Consider the following 16545-nt stretch of genomic DNA (forward strand, 5'->3'; position numbering starts at 1 on the left):
CACCACACATCACACTAGCCGTAGCGATGGGAAGACCTATGGTTGGATGGGACCTATGGTTGCTGAAGCCAATACAATCAAAGATTGGGTGTCACTGGAACTCAGAGATTTGTGGACCTCCACGAGCCATCCTAAATTAAGATTTATTAAAATTAGCTGTGAGATAGCTGTGGTCCTCCAACGACATCAGGGGCGGGAAGATTCTAATGACCGAGAGGCAGAGGTTGCCCTTACGGATCTGCCTCCCCACATGTGGGTCAATCATCAGGCAGATGTGGGTCTCGTTCAGACAGACCCGGTCACCTTTCAAATTGACATGACAGACCCAGTGTTTATCCCACAATATCCTATAAAAACAGAAGCACAGCCTGGCATTGAGGACACTGTGAATGGCTTATTAGCTGCAGGTGTCATTTACCCGACCTCCTCACCTTGGAACACTCCAATCCTACCCGTTCTAAAGGCAGATGGGCAATCCTATAGGATGGCACACGACCTTAGGGCCATCAACGCCCTAGTCAAAGAATCGCCCCAACCAGTCCCCAATCCAGCCACCACATTGAGAGCACTTACACCAGAACACCAGTGGTTCACGGTCATCGATCTGGCTAACGCATTTTTCTGCCTCCCTTTGCAGCCTAAATTGCAACCCATTTTGCATTCACATACAGGGGACAACAATATACATACACACCGCGCCACTACGGGCTTTGATGAAGGAACAGGGTATGGGGGATCTCCAGTCACACTTAGAGTGGACACCGGAAGCTCAGGTTGCTTTCGATGACATTAGACAATTATTGGCCAATGCAGCAGCGCTAAATAAACCAAACTATGCTGCACCATTTTTCTTGGATGTAGCTGATAAACAAACTACGGCAGCAGCCTGCCTTTATCAGCTACAACAGGGGGAAAGGATGGTACTAGGTTATTACAGCATCATTCTGGACCCAATTGAGCAGAAAGCACCACCATGTACAAGGTACGCAGCAGCACTAGCAAAATTGGTACAAAAGATCGACAAGGTGGTTCAAAAACACTCATTGATTATTAACACCAGTCATGCAGTGTCAGCTTTTGTGGCATCCTCAGCATTCAACATCACTCCTGGAAGAGAAAAGACAGCAGTAGACACCCTAACACAACCACACATAACATTTCAGAACTCTAAGATAAATATGGCAAAGTGCATGTCAGATGGTGAAGAACAACATGACTGCATCCAAGAAACACACCAAGTGGAAAGCACGGCCGGACACCAAAGTAACTCCGATCGAAGGTGCCATAGATTTGTACATAGATGGAAGCTGTCACAAAACGGATGAGGGATTACGAGCAGGGTTTGCAGTTGTGATGAGAGAAGGTGAGAGATTTATCAAGGTGGTCTCAGGGAAGGTTGAGCGGAATTGGTGGCGTTGCAAAAGGCACTGGCAGCGGCGCCAGGCAAACCTGTAAATATTTATACTGATTCTGCTTTTGGTTATTTTGTTGTACATAGAGATTTGGGTTCATGGAAGAGAAATGGATGGCGAACAGTAACAGGGGTCCCACCTAGACACGAGGAAATTGTCAAGCAAATAGATGAAAATTTGTGGATTCCCTCTGAGTTGGCAGTAATTAAAGTGGCAGCACACAGGAGTGATGGGACCATTCACTCCAGGGGAAATGCTGTTGCAGATAAAGCTGCAAAATAGGCAGCAGGACTGGATCTGCTGGGGATGTACATAATGAAGACAGTGGAGACTGAACAAATGGAGGACTTAAGACCCCGTACACAGGCAGAATGGACAGAACAACAGCAATGGGAGGAGCACGGGGCCACAGTGGAGGAGATCGGGACAGAGGAGGAAGGACAATGTTCTCTGTGGAAAGGCCCCAAGGGGCAGCTGGTGGTTCCGAACAGATTCCTGGCCCAAATGTGTGAAGAGGCCCATGGTCCAGCGCATGTGGGGGTGGATGCCGTGAAAAGACTTTGTGTAAATACGTGGCACCCCGATCTGCACAAAATGATTGAACAAAGTAGAATGAAGTGTGATATTTGTAACCAATTTAATCCATGATCTACTTTTAGGACTGAGAAGGGGGCGTTCCCAGTGAGGGCCCCTGGAGTAGAGATAATAAGGGATTTTACTGATATGGGAGACCGGGCAATGGGCAAGTGCTATTTATTGGTCATAGTAGACGCCTGCTCTGGATGGCCCGAAGCGTATCCTACTGGTAAGGAGGATGCAGCAGCAGTAAAGAAAGCATTGGTGAACCATTTTATACCAACACACGGGTTCCCTAGAACAATCCGGTCCGACAACGGATCTCATTTTAAGAACAAAACCCGAGAGAAGTAGAGATTGCAATGGGAATTAAGCACAAATTTGGCACAGTTTACCACCCTCAATCACAAGGGAAGGTGGAACGAATGAACTCTAACATAAAGACCAAATTGGCTAAAATCATGAAGGAAACGGGACTAAATTGGGTGGAGGCGCTTCCATTGGCCCTCATGACCATTAGACACACTGTAAAACAGAGCCAGCGGGTTTACACTGTTCGAACTCCACCATGGAAGGCCCTTCCCAAGACCAGGACACCCCATGACTGAGGGAGCAGAGGTACACCCCAAGGTAATGTTTAAAATACTTAACTACATGTGTTCAAGCTTTTCTCTCCAGATCCCACCAGAACAGCAGGAGAAACCCGACCTCATAGGGGAGGAGTACCTGTTATTGAAGGTCCTTAAGAGGAAGTGGCAGGAACCGAACTGGACGGCCCCACATCGAGTCACAGCGCGCACCGACACAGCGGTCCAGTTTGAAGGAAAGGGAGACACCTGGTACCACCTCTCGCAGTGTGCCAAGGTACCAAAAACAGCAGACGGGAAAGGAGAGCAGTAGGGGTCTGCGACGTCAGAAACCCCCAACGCGTAACAGGTGAAGTGCTAGTAACCTCTCCCTGCAACGGCAACGATGGATGCGAAGGTGCAGAAATCCTCGATGGAGGAACATCTGGACCCAGGACAACGCTCAGTGGGACAAAGGCCGAAGTGGAGACGATCATTGAATGGTTTATTGATAATATGCATGTCTGTTGTAATCTTTGCATCTATATTGATTTATGTGGATGTTTATAGAAGTGAAATGCTAACTCAGAAGAGCAGATCCTTAAGAGAAGGGAACTATCCACGAGCCAAGCGAGACACACCACAAGAGTGCCCCGCATCGATCACATTGGAATACACGATGGGGGCCCCTACCTCTTTTCAATTTGACTTATGTGACGTTATTGACTGTCGTGGGACTTCTACCATGTGGAGAGGGTATGATGTTTACTTATGTTATGAACCGGGTCCTATTCAATTCTCATGCTCGCGCCATGGTTACACCAATGGTAAGTGGTGTTCTGATTGGAATAGTGTCCGAGTACATACAGGAATGGTGGAGCAACCAGCCCCTTTACGATATGTGGGAAGTGGCCCCTATGCTAAAGCAGCTCGTAAAAAAGAGCACCTATGGAGGGAGCTAAAGCTCCAACGAGATTTCTCCCCAACAAGCAACCCACTGACGTTATCACTACACTGGGATCAGTCTCCAGTCTGGTGGGGCGCAGCTTCCCCTGTATATCTTGTGTTAGGAGTTGACATAACTGAGAGGATGATCCTATGGGGTTGATCAAAATACACTTAAAAGCCACCACCACTGTACAGGGTAAGGGGGGTGACGAGCCCCCAAAGGATGAGAACACGAGAGAGAGTGACTCCTCCCAACGGGTAAGAACATTGAACTATTCGGCTCTAAAACCAATAGACATAATTCAAATAAGCACGGGAACGGGAACTGACAATGTTTGGCTAGATTGGTTGGCGAGCGAGGCAAAGGATAAGATCGAAGGGAATGCATTGCATGCGCGGCAGGGCGGCCATATTTGTTCATTGAGCCAGCTCCTCTCCATTTTGATGACACCTGGGGATGTCAGTGCATGATGGCACTAACCAGAGAGAACACTCCAATAAACTGTACACAACTGGCTACAATTTACCCACCAATTAGCGACAAATCCACTGTAGGATCCTTCAAACCACGGAGGGGCGCACCAAACCGGTATGTGTGCTTTAATTTCACAGGAAGATCACAGAAATATGGGGAGATTGCAGAGGATTGGTGCAATCAGACAATTAAGAGTGATGCCTCTCAGAGAGGGTCGTTAGCTAGAGCAGGACTATTTTGGTACTGTGGGCGTGGGTCACACACCAAGATGCAGGCAGGAGCAAACGGAAGGTGTGCGATGGTGAGGCTGGCGACCCCGGTGACAATGATTGGTAACAGGATGAGTATGAATAGTCCCACAACATCATCAGCTTAACAGCCCGAAGCCGGCGACACATCCAAAGGAAGAGGAGCTCAGCTAGGTTCGACCTGTCTGTAGGATCTCCTACGTATATCGATGCAATAGGAATCCCTAGGGGAGTTCCGGAGGAGTATAAATTGGCTAATCAAGTGGCGGCTGGGTTTGAGAATCTTCTAATTATTGCAGCACTCTTCCCGATTACACCGAATAAGAATGTAGACCGGATAAATTATGTGCACTATAATGTTCAAAGATTGGCAAATCTAACCAGGTATGCGGTAGAACGACTGTCAGCAACCTCTATGGTAGCAATGCAAAATAGAATGGCCTTAGACATGCTGCTGGCTGAGAAGGAGGGTGTGGTTATATGTTTGGAGAAATGTGTTGCACCTTCATTCCCAAGAATACGGCTCCGGACGGCTCCGTAACTAAAGCCCTAGAAGGACTGAGGTCCCTCTCTTATGAATTGGCAGAAAACTCAGGTGTGGATCATGGACTTGGCTCTTGGATGTTCCAGATGTTTGGCAGATGGAAAGGGTTGATTTTTTCTATACTTACTTCTTTAGCCACTTTTACAGATGCTGTTATGATGTGTGGCTGCTGTTGTATCCCATGTATCCGAACTTTGTGTGTGCGCATGATTACTGTTGCTATAGAAAAGGGATCCACCGATCCCAAGATGATAATGCCTCTCCGGTCGGCCCCTAAGGAAGAGGTGGTGGGGAACCGGAGGCGAGATGGATGGATGTGATCTCTACTTAGAGATCAACAGGGGGACTGTTGTAAAATATCACGAATTGCCTTTTATGCTATAGCTATTTTAATTAAAGTAGAGTAGTTTCATGGATAAATGTGAGAAGGGTCAACTGGGGTAAACTGGGAAACTTTATGTGAGCTTGTTTGTGAAGAGAACAGAATAACAATGTGTGATATCTGTTTGGGTTAGGGCTCTCAAGGCTGTGCACCTGTGCGCAGGCTGAGGGCCGCTTCGATATAGCCAAAATATGTGCAACGTGACTGAGCTGATGTAAACTATGTAACCATGGAAACGCCTTTTACTGTGTCTTGTGCTGAGTTTAATAAAAGAACCAACTTGAGTGGGGGAGAGAGACTCTCTCCGGGACAGCGCGATCAGCAGACGTGTCTGTGACGGAGCGGAGCCCCCCCTTGTACAAGGTTGAAAAGCAACGTTGGCTTCTGGTCTCAATTTGTGGTGAACTTGGTTCGTGCGCCTGTCTGAGTACACTTCTGAGGATTTCGACGTCAACCCGAGTATTTTTGTGTTGAGTTGGATTTAATAAAATTGTAGTGCCTAACCCTCAATGCTGTCTCTGCCTCTGGAACAGAACCTTATCTGCGTGTGCCTGTTTTCCGGTTAATTCCTGGGGTGAAATTCCCCAGGTGGCGTTGTCGTTAACCGTTCCACCTCTCTCCACCCCGCCACAGAAGCAAGATAAAGATGCTAAGTTTCTTTAGGTTTGTTTTGAACACCTCCATCTAAAGGTAAGAAAATATAATCAAGTCCTTTTATTAAAATGCTTTTGTGTGACACATTTTCTGTTGTAACAGGTGGCTACTTAAAAACTTTATTTTCCTAAATTAATCCTGTTAGTCTTTCTGCTAAAAACTTGTGAAAGTTTCACAGAACTGTGGTGGAGGATTTCATACAGATAGCAGTGGTCCCCTGAAAATAAACAATGAGTTTAACATTACTTTACTTCCTGGTGTACTGAATTGTACTCAGTTGTTTTTCATGCTGACTTTCATCAGATGGACTTGTAAACATTGGAGGAGGTGTGATCCAGTGGACATGTGTTCGCTGTTTTCAAACCAGGGCAGTCTGCCAAACATACTTATCGATGAGAGTAGTCCATAGGTAGAGGATCTCAGCATTAACCTAGACATGCTCATCACAATTGAATTGCTGAAGTTGGCTTCATATCTGTTTATTTTTATGGACTTTTTGTAAGTTTGATCATATTGAATATTTTAATAACTTCATTCTAAACATTTGCACTTGACTAGTTTTTGGTAATTTTGTGGTTTATTCTTTCCTTCAGTCCTGACGGATGAAACATCCTCGTTTGTGCATCCACCCATGGACTAGTTTAGTATTTGCTAATATCGGGGAAAATGTGACACTGCAGTGTTCCCGTAAGGACGAGCCTGTAACAGCGTTCTACTGGTACAAGCAAACTCAAGGAGAGAAACCAAAGCTCATCTCTACATTTTTAAGATGATGTCAATGTAGGCTTTAGCGAAGAGTTCAAGAACGGTCGCTTTTCAGGTAACATTACAGAGAAAAACTACCACCTGACAATTGCAAGTTTGAGCCCTTTAGACTCAGCAGTATATTACTGTGGCAGTAGCAGTATGCATGCATTTATATTTGAAAAGATCTATATTGTCCATATTCCGATTTTACATTTGACCGTACCAGTAGAGGTCCATCAGTCACCATCAAAGTCTGTTCAGTCTGGAGGTTTTGTGACTCTGAACTGCAGAGTACATACTGGGACCTGTGAAGAGGAACACACAGTTTACTGGTTCAAGAAGTCAGGAGAGTCCGAACCAGAGCTCATTTACACCCATGGAGGCAAGAAAGAACAGTGTGAGAGAAAAAACACCTGTTTCTACAATTTGCCCATGAGAAACTTGAATACTTCCAAGGCTGGGACCTACTATTGTGCTGTTGCAACATGTGGACGAATTCTGTTTGGAAATGGAACCAAGCTGGACATTGGACAGTATGGACAGAGTAAGTGAAACAAAAGTTAAAGTAATTTTAAAAGTCGACTTGTTAGTGAGCGAAGCACACAATTTTACTTGAAACCATCCTCAAAAATGTTTAATTTTTCTTGCTTATTTGCAGACAGAGCCTCTTCTTCTGACAAACCTGTATATTTCTTGACTGGTGCTTTGGTATTCACCACCATACTGTGTGTTTTATTGGCTTTATCACTGTTTAAGCTGCACAAGAGGATCAGTTCCCAGAATACAGGTAAGCCCTTGTCTTTCAGTCAATTATACAACATTCTAATTTAAAACTTTTGTTGTTAGAATCTTTTTCACGTCTTTAAACAGGTACGCCAACAGATCCATCCTGTGATATGACTGGAAGCGTGAGTTTTATTATAATTTAAATACGAATGTGTCTTAAAAATCTATCAAATCATTCTTGCAAATTGTAATTGTAAGAAATTAACTCAGAAATACAATGTTCATTGCAGATATTGCAGCGATGTTCACTGAAATATTTTTGAGTTTTTATGAAAGCTTGAAAGATGACTAATCTGTGATTACCGAAGTAGACATCCATCCATTCAGTCATCTTCTCTCCATCTTTCTTTAATCGGAGTTGTGTCAGGGACATAGTAATTCAACATATAGCGTCATGCTGGAAATCAATGAGCATTTGCACTTTATGTAATGTATTTGCGAAGGATACTGATGTGATATTAACAGTATCATGAATGTACATCGGTTTAAAATTTGGTTTCAACAGTTTTTGTGGTCTAAAGTAGAGAGTGATTGTTTTTTCCTCTTTCATTACCAGGTTCAAGAGAAAAATCTCCATTATGCCAATATAAGCCACCAGAATCTTAACAAATCAAGAAGGATAACAGAGACCAGTAATTGTGTTTACTCTTTAATTCAGTGATGCTTCAAACGAACTCTTTACACTTTGTCACAACGATTCATCGGGTTGGACAAATAATCAAATGCGGGCTACATGTTTTGTCAGGCATTGTTGCATGTAAAGTTCTTAACAACTTATCTTGAGATTAGGAATATGTTTTATTTGTTGCTCCCAGAGAGGTTGTACAATAAAGACATTTTTAAAGGAAAACAACAACAACAAGTCATTTAATACTTTAGATTAAAAGAAAACTCAATTAGAACACATCTTGAGGGATGGATTCAACATTTAGAACGCAGAAGACTTTTCTTGTAAGGATGTCCGACATAAGTTTGTTGGGGAGAAAGTGATCAGTTTTCTTCCCGTGCTGTTGCCATCAGAGGAATGAGACGAAAGCTTCAGTTTACTTGCTGCGAAGGCAACCACACGTCTGCAGTGTAAGCTATAAGTGTGGGCCCTGGTGAGGTTTATTCTTATACTAGCACACAAACATGTAAGATTACAATAAGCGTACGTGTAAGCGTCATATGATAAAGCATCACATGATAAAACAAAGCATGATATATAAAAGGAACATATAAGAAAATGGGGGATGGAGTGTCACAGGATGTTCAGGTTGTCCCCTGCTATCCCGAGGTAATAGAACATCAGCTAAAGTAGCTCAGGGTTCTGGTCAGGAGTGATAATAAGTAGTTACAGCATTGTTATATGAACAGTTTGAACCTAAGAAAGTTGCAGTCACTCTTAATGTGCATTCCTATGGAAGTTGCAACATATGATGATTCCAAATCAGCACAGAACACACGTTCTTGATGAAATCTACTAGATGATCTGTGGCCCTCTTTGTGATGTGCTCTGGGGTTTGTTTTTTTTGCTGGCTCTATGACTTCCAGATCTGTCACCATGCACAATCTATAGTGGGGCTGGTGCTGGTAATCACGGAAACTTCCCTTCATGGTTCACAAAAAAAGGCAATTACAACACCTTCACATAATTAGTAAATTTGATTTTTGGGCTTGTGGGGATCCATGAATGTAAAAAGATCCAAATGATCGTACAAAATATGATATTTATTGTACATCAGGAAACACTAATAAGTAGAAACAGAAGTCATTACAGAGTTGAATACAGGAAGGAAGGCCTGCCGAAGTCTTGACTTGAGAAATTAAACATAAAGTTTTTCATAAAGATTGTTTTTCATAAAGATTTTTTTGAAAAGATTCTTAAATGATGTCATGACCACTTGGCTCCGAATGACCACAACATAAACGGGGGACAAGCACTTTTAACAAAAAGGGATTTATTGAAAGTAAAGTGAACAGTCAATGGTAACGGTGAAAGCTTAGTAGGGTGCAACAGGGTATAATCAGAATCCAACGAGGATAATCCCAACGAGGCTTTAACAACGGGACTGGCACTCTCCAGTGGTCGCGTTCGGCAAGGTTTCCAATTTCGTTCGGCAGCAGTGACCCTCGGCCCGATCAGCCCCATCTCCGTCCTGAACACGGGTTTTTAAGCCATCACTGGTTCATCAGGTTAATGAGCCCCCCTGGAGTGGTGGCCTCCCAACAGGTCCAGACAGCTCCATCTGCAGGCCAAGCACAACACCAGACCAGGCGCAGCCAAAGACACAGATCCCAAATATTAAACCCAGACGTGAGGCCACCTAGTGGGCCGTCACAATGTCAAATCACAGTCCAAAGGTTTAACGAGTCAAATTTGTGTGAGACAAGATTAGGCCTATTGTCAGCAGCATTGCTAGTCTCAAGATCTATAGCTGGTGGATATAGTGTATGTGATAAAAGATGGGTGATAATTCACCTAGTCCTAAATTTTAATTCAAGATTGGATGTCCTACTAAATGCTTTCAATGGGACAAAATGGCCACGATTTCAATTTTACATAATAAAAAAGGCCATTCTTGTCCCATTCAGAAAACATACCTTCTTACTTTATCTTTTGAGCTGTTTCTTGTAGGTGTACATATTGCATGACTCAATCCAGAACAACAGGGCCGCTTTTTTGGCCCCTGTGTGGTTACCGATCAACGATCAGTCTCACTTTAGGCAGGGCAAGTTTATTCATATAACACTATTCAGACACAAAGGCAATTCATAGTGCTTTTCAAGGCATAACATTTAAAAAAGAAATACATTATAACAAGGCAAATAAATTAGCATGAAATATAATTTAAGAAAATTCTATTAAAATAATGAAAATAAGAGAAGTAAATTATTATTTAAGGCCTGACTTAAAAGCATTGAATGTTTGAGTAGTCCTCTGAGGAAGTTTGTTCCGCAAGAAAGGACGATAGTACATAAAAGCTGCTTCAACTTGTTTGTGACTGTGGACTTTTATTTAAGCTTCAGTGTGTACTTTTTCAAGGTCACTCCCCTTACTCCACCACACCTGTGGCTGTCAACAGGATGTCTCTGCAGCGTTTTTGTTCAAAGCTGACCACAAAGAAGTAGCAACATAATATGTTCCATTGTAGCGGTGTGCGCTCAAGTAAGGTTCAGTTGTGATCAGTTATGTTAATTTCACAACAGAAGAGGAACACGATCAACGTGGGCCAGTAGCAACTACAACATAGCAGGACTCAACTAGTTCATCCAAATATGTGCATCAAGAGAGTGGTTTCATGTTGGCTTTCTGTTTTTACAAAGTCAAACTCATTAAATCAAACACAGAAGCTAGATAGTTTGAATGTGGTGCAGGAGAAGCCATCTGAGCCCGGCTAGGACACCATCATTAAACAGAGGGGAGGCCCGAGGTGTTTAGCAGTCTCCCCAAACAGCTAAAAACACATTCATCATGGGAGCAAATACTCCCACTATTCTCAAATCAACTACCCAGTGACAGCCCTTTAGATCTTTTGCTGCAGTAGGAGCTGTCATGACCACTTAGTGCTAAGAAAGCTTGTTCTTTACAAGTTTTCATCCTTGTCTCCCCACATCGTTTTATTTTAAAGTCTGGTGTCATTTTCTTCTTCCTGTCAAACTTCCCACTTGTGTGATTGGACTGCCCGCCCAAACATCTTCCACCTGTGTCTCCTCAAACTCATTTATATAAGCAGTGTTTCACTTCCGTTTGGTGTAAGATCATCTTGACATTACAGTCGCGAGTCCCCGAAGTAAGGCATGTGGGGGATGTGACCAGAATGACCCACTTGATGTACACAACCCTCCAGAGGTTAAGAGACAAACAAATTATCAATCCACAATCAAGTAAAAAAACTTAAGGCCTTTGCTCGAGAGCAGCATAAATATGTCAACTCCCACCAAGTTGTTCAGAACTTATAAAGCTTCATGCTTTAGAGGTGAATTATCTTCTGGTTTCCATCAACAGTCTATATGATTTCTCACTACACCTTGGAGAATTGCATATGCTCAAGAAAGCCTGGTGAAATCTGTTGAAACAGTTCGGCACAAGTTTTAGGACTTTTGTCTCAGAATAGAACGACTGGGTTTGAGAACGTAAGCAGACACCCTAGGTGCTAGCTTGCACTCCCTCAAAAGAACACTGTGCTGTAGAAACAACACCACAAGAGCAGTGGGCCTGACATTTTCCTTTCTGTCTTGGTGGTTTCAAACAGAAAGTCTTTACATTGTCTACTTGCACACCAGTCAAAATGTATGACTTAGTTCTCTTGACCTTGGTTTTCAAGAAACAAGAAAACAATTAAAAAAGAGAAATAATTCTAATGTTATCTGCATTAGAGTATTCTGAGCATGTGTACACATCAGTGTTACCGCATTATTGGCGATATCACACATGCTTTAGGATATAGTGATAACCATTTATCAAATATTTATTTTAATTATTTATTATTTTAAAGTACACATAAAACCTAAACACAAACTACTATAAAATGCCATTAGAAGGAACAACAGCAGTGGGACTGACTGACTGCATTTATGTCCTCATCTGTTAACTCTGTCCTCTGTGTTATCTGCTTTATTATAAGTTGAGCTGGTAGCTACCAGTGAAACAGGAAGCTAGACAAAAGATGCCATGACTCCTTATGTTTGTTTTGTACACCTCCATCTAAAGGTAAGAAAACACAACTTTATTTAAATGCTTTTAGTACATGTACTACATGTTTTCTGTTGTATCAGGTGGCTAGTTCAACACTGTACAAAGTCCTCTTAGTCTTTCTGCTAAAAACATGTTAAGATTTCATAGAACTGTGGTGGAGGATTTTATATAGACATCAGTGGTGCCCTGAAAATAAACAATGAGTTTAACATTACTTCCTGCTGTACTCAAGCAGCTGCTTTTTCACATAAGCTAACTTTCATCAGATGGCCTTGACAACATTAGAGAAGGTGTGAGCCACCTAACAAGTCTTCAATGTTTCCAAACTAGGAGAGTGAGTGTCACTTCTTCCTAGACAATCAACTTCACTTTTTGAATCATGAGTAGTGAATATATGGAGGATGTCAGCATTCATCTAGAGAGGTTCGTCACAATGGAATCACTAAATTTGTTTTTATTCGTCCTTTATGGTAAGTTTGATCATCTTGTGAACATTTTAATGACTTAATTCTAAACATCTACACATGAACTGTTCTAGGTAACTTTATTGGTTTCATTTATTCTTGACAGATGAAACATCCTCATTTGTGCATCCAGTGAGTGGTTTGTTTGTTAATGTCGGGGAAGCCAAAACTCATTTCCATATTTTAATGTCAATGCAGTCTTCAGCAAGGAATTCAAGAACTGCTGTTTTCAGTGAATATTACAGAGGGTAACTAGCAGTTTGAAATTGCAAATTTAGCATTTCAGACTCAGCAATGTATTACTGCATATCTATGTATGCATTTCAGTTTGAAAAGATCTATATGGTCCATGTTATGAGTTTACATTTGACTGGTCCATCAGTCACCCTCAGAGTCTGTTCAGACAAACGGTTCTGTGACTCTGAACTGCAGAGTACATACTGGGACCTGTGATGAGGAAAAACTGTTACTGGTTCAAGAAGTCAGGAGACTCTGAACTAGAGATCAATTACACCCATGGAGGCAAAGAAGAACAGCGTTTGGGGGGAGGATTAAAAAACACCCCTTTCTACAATTTTTCCATGAAGAACCTGAATATTTACAAGGCTGGGGCCTACTATTGTGCTGTGTGCAGCATGTGGATGAATTCTGTTTGGAGGTGTGCAATGTTGAATGGAGAGCTAGTGTATGTTCTGGAGGGCAGGGGTAATGTGGCCTCCGGCATGAGTGTAGGTTATGAGAGGTTTCTGATGATGCTAAAGTTTAATGAGGATTTAAGAAAACAGACTCCTGGTATGAATGGAGAGTTGGATATCATCGGCATAGCAGTGAAACAAAGACAGAAACAAGGAATGATGTTCGCAAGGGGGAAGATGTACTTAAAGAAATAGAGGTGCTCAACCACTGAGTCTTTGAGGGATTCCTTGTGAGATGGGTGGTGGATGAGGTGCATTTGTTAAATTTGATTGCTAATGGGTTTTTTTAAGGCAATGGTTTTATCATCGGTAAATTGTGAGTGAGGTGTAGGGGCTGTAAATGGGGATTTTGTGGTGATGTTAAATTCACTTTTGCTCATCAGATTGTATATTTGGTATCTTGACTGGTATTCCTGCAGTCAGCCTGATCTATTTTCTGGCACAATACTTAACCAAAACTATTTTGACAGCATTGAAGAGAATTAGTTTATATTGTTAGCATCTTTATCTTATTAGCATGTGTTATACTATATGTTTTTGTTTTATGTTACAGTTAGTTTAGAAGTTAGGGATAGTATATAATCTTTAGTAGGAATACACATAAGCAAGTCAGTTGACCTTTCTTTGACATGAATACTGCTTAGACAGTTGGAGCCAGGCAGACAGGAAATGGTAGACCCTCATCGTAAAATATGACAGCATAATTTACTGGTGATTGATAAGTTCCTGGACAGGAATAAGACCTCTGACCTGGCCATCTGAGAAGACAATGGAGAAGGACTGCACCAACACCAAATGAGGCAGGAAGAAGAAGATGAAGTCACCCAAGAAGAAGGACTGGATTGGACTGAATTAGCATCAATAATTACATATGTCTTTCTATAAAAGACTGGGCCAAGGGATAGTTAGGTTGTCAGACTTCATGCCCTGACAATTGACTTTGTTGTTGTTAGGGTTATGAACTGGCCCGGAGCTCTGTAATATTTGTATCTTGAATTGATTCTATGTGCTAAATACATTTTGAAATTGGCATTTGTTTACTTGAAGTCTTCATTTAAAGAACACGCGGATTGGCAGTGACACACGAGAGGTATTGCAATCCAACAGCATCAATACTCTATATCAATTGAAAATGCTTCAACGAAGCAGGAGTTAACACATTGGACAGAAAAAAGGACAGAGAAATGTGAATAAAAGTGTTTACACTTATGTCAATCAGTGATGCTTCAGATAATCTTATGTTTCCTGACTCTACTACAGTAAGAGAGGCTGGGAGCACCCTGGATGGATCCCAGTTTGTTTGTTTTTTGAAAAGTACCGTATTTTCACAACCATAAGGCGCGCCGTATTATGTAGGGCGCACCTTCAATTAACAGCCTATTTAGAAATATTTTCATACACAGGGCGCACCGTGTTTAAGGCGCATAGCATAGAAACTGCGTAGTGCCTGTGGTTTCATGACGCGTTCACTAGATCGAGCTGCGCTAAAAGGAATGTCAATAAAACAGCCAGATAAGTCAGTCAAACTTTATTAATAGAATACAAACCGTCGTTCTCACAACTAAATTCACTCCCAAAACGAATAAACAGCTGTTTTATTATTTTTCCCGAGTGACGTAGTGTTTTCGCGTAACACAGTTCGTTTAATAACAGCGAGTTATAACAGGCAGTGCAACATTTTTATCACAAGTGGATAGTGGAGTTTAATAAATCTTCGATTTAGTGCAACATTTTTATCACGTAGTACCGTTGCGGTAAATCAAACGTTAGTGCAAACACAATATACGGTAACTCGAACTCTCTCGAAGTAGTGCAAAGCGATAGCAATATAACAACGTTGTTCAAACGGTAATTTCCATATTCACAGTATGACCAGCCTTGTTAAGTTGTAAACACACAAAAGAAACACGTAAAGATCACTTTATCAGTTCATTCCTCATCCAGGAATCCCTCGAATTCTTCTTCTTCGGTGTCCGAATTGAACAGTTGTGCGAATACGGCGTCCAACATGGGCGGCTCCGTCTCGTCAAAGTCGTCATCAGGGTCGGTGTCGCTGGGTTGTCTGGCATTTCAGTGACAATCCTGCCTTCCCGAAAGCTCGGACCACGGTCGATGCCCACACTCTAAAAAAAGACCGTGAAATGTACATAAAAACATTGTAAAATCCCTACAAAAAAATCTTGTAAACCCAAATACATATATTTTTTGTTTAAATCACTGTGAAATTTTGTAAACTATTAAACAGAATTTTTTGTTAGATTTACTACAACAATATGTGATTTAAATGGAATTTTTTGTTAAAATTACAAATATTGGTAAAAGAAACCGGGAACTACTGCAATACTCATAACAAAGCAACTTTGATAAATTGACGTGCAAATATTGCAAAAACTATCGTTTTAGTCTTTTTTTTCAAAAAAATACAAAAACTATATGTTATTCCCTTCACAAGTTTGTTCTTTTATCAAAATTATTCCTTTTAACATTAATGAAATTATGTTAATTGAGGTCAACCAAATGTGATTTCACACAAAATTTCATTGTAACGTGAAACCGTTTACTGCCTATCTATTTATATTTTTAAAAATATAAACGTATAATGACATTGTTTTTAGTAGCCTATTGTACTGTTCAATCTTAACCCTTGCTTTATATATTTTTGTCTTTAAATTTTAATGCATTACAGCCCATTATTATTATTGTTGTTATTATTATTAATAATACAATGATAATTATTAATATTATTGTATTTATTTATATAATAATTCAAATAGAAAGCCAGTACTGGTAGAATATTCATAATACTCATAATGGGCAGTGCATCGTCATCACTGGCTAATCAACCTAACAGCGCCTCATACCTGTGCAATAAAGCCGCCTCCTTCCGAGACTTATTTTTTTGAGTTTAAAATTGCGCGGGTTAAGCTCGTCTGTGATTGGATAATGATGGAAAGGCGCGAACTCCTCGTTGACGGACACAACGGACACCACTCGCGAACGGGTCGGAACAGAGCAGAAATCGCAGAAATTTTTCATTTCAAAAGATTTTACAAAAAATCGACACACTACATACAAGATTTTGCAGGGTCTGGAGTGACTGCGCAATTGGAAAGTCTAAAGTTTGCACGGTAAGTTTTCTTACTTTCTGCGGGAGACCTAGCAAAAATGTGTGCTAATAGCAAATGGCTCAAGTTAGCAATTCTCCATATTTCAGTACATCAGTTTGTAATTATTAAGCAGAAAGAGACAGACAAACACTTGAAATTTTAAAAATGATCACCTGTGTTTTGTAAAAAGAAATTGGTTACGTTAAGATGCTATGTGCAACATTGCAGAGTGCATAGGAATGAGCCACGCTGTCTTTTCGAAT

General features: G+C 41.3%; 2 pseudogenes; both read left to right on the forward strand.

The window, feature by feature from the left end:
- The first annotated feature begins 1727 nt into the window (after positions 1-1727).
- Positions 1728-4670, forward strand: LOC130520702 (uncharacterized; annotated as a pseudogene).
- An 891-nt stretch (positions 4671-5561) lies between these two features.
- LOC130520701 (uncharacterized) lies at positions 5562-8200 on the forward strand (annotated as a pseudogene).
- The last annotated feature ends 8345 nt before the right edge of the window (positions 8201-16545 follow it).

The sequence above is a fragment of the Takifugu flavidus genome, unplaced genomic scaffold, assembly GCF_003711565.1.
Source record: "Takifugu flavidus isolate HTHZ2018 unplaced genomic scaffold, ASM371156v2 ctg479, whole genome shotgun sequence".
Classification (NCBI taxonomy): Eukaryota; Metazoa; Chordata; class Actinopteri; order Tetraodontiformes; family Tetraodontidae; genus Takifugu; species Takifugu flavidus.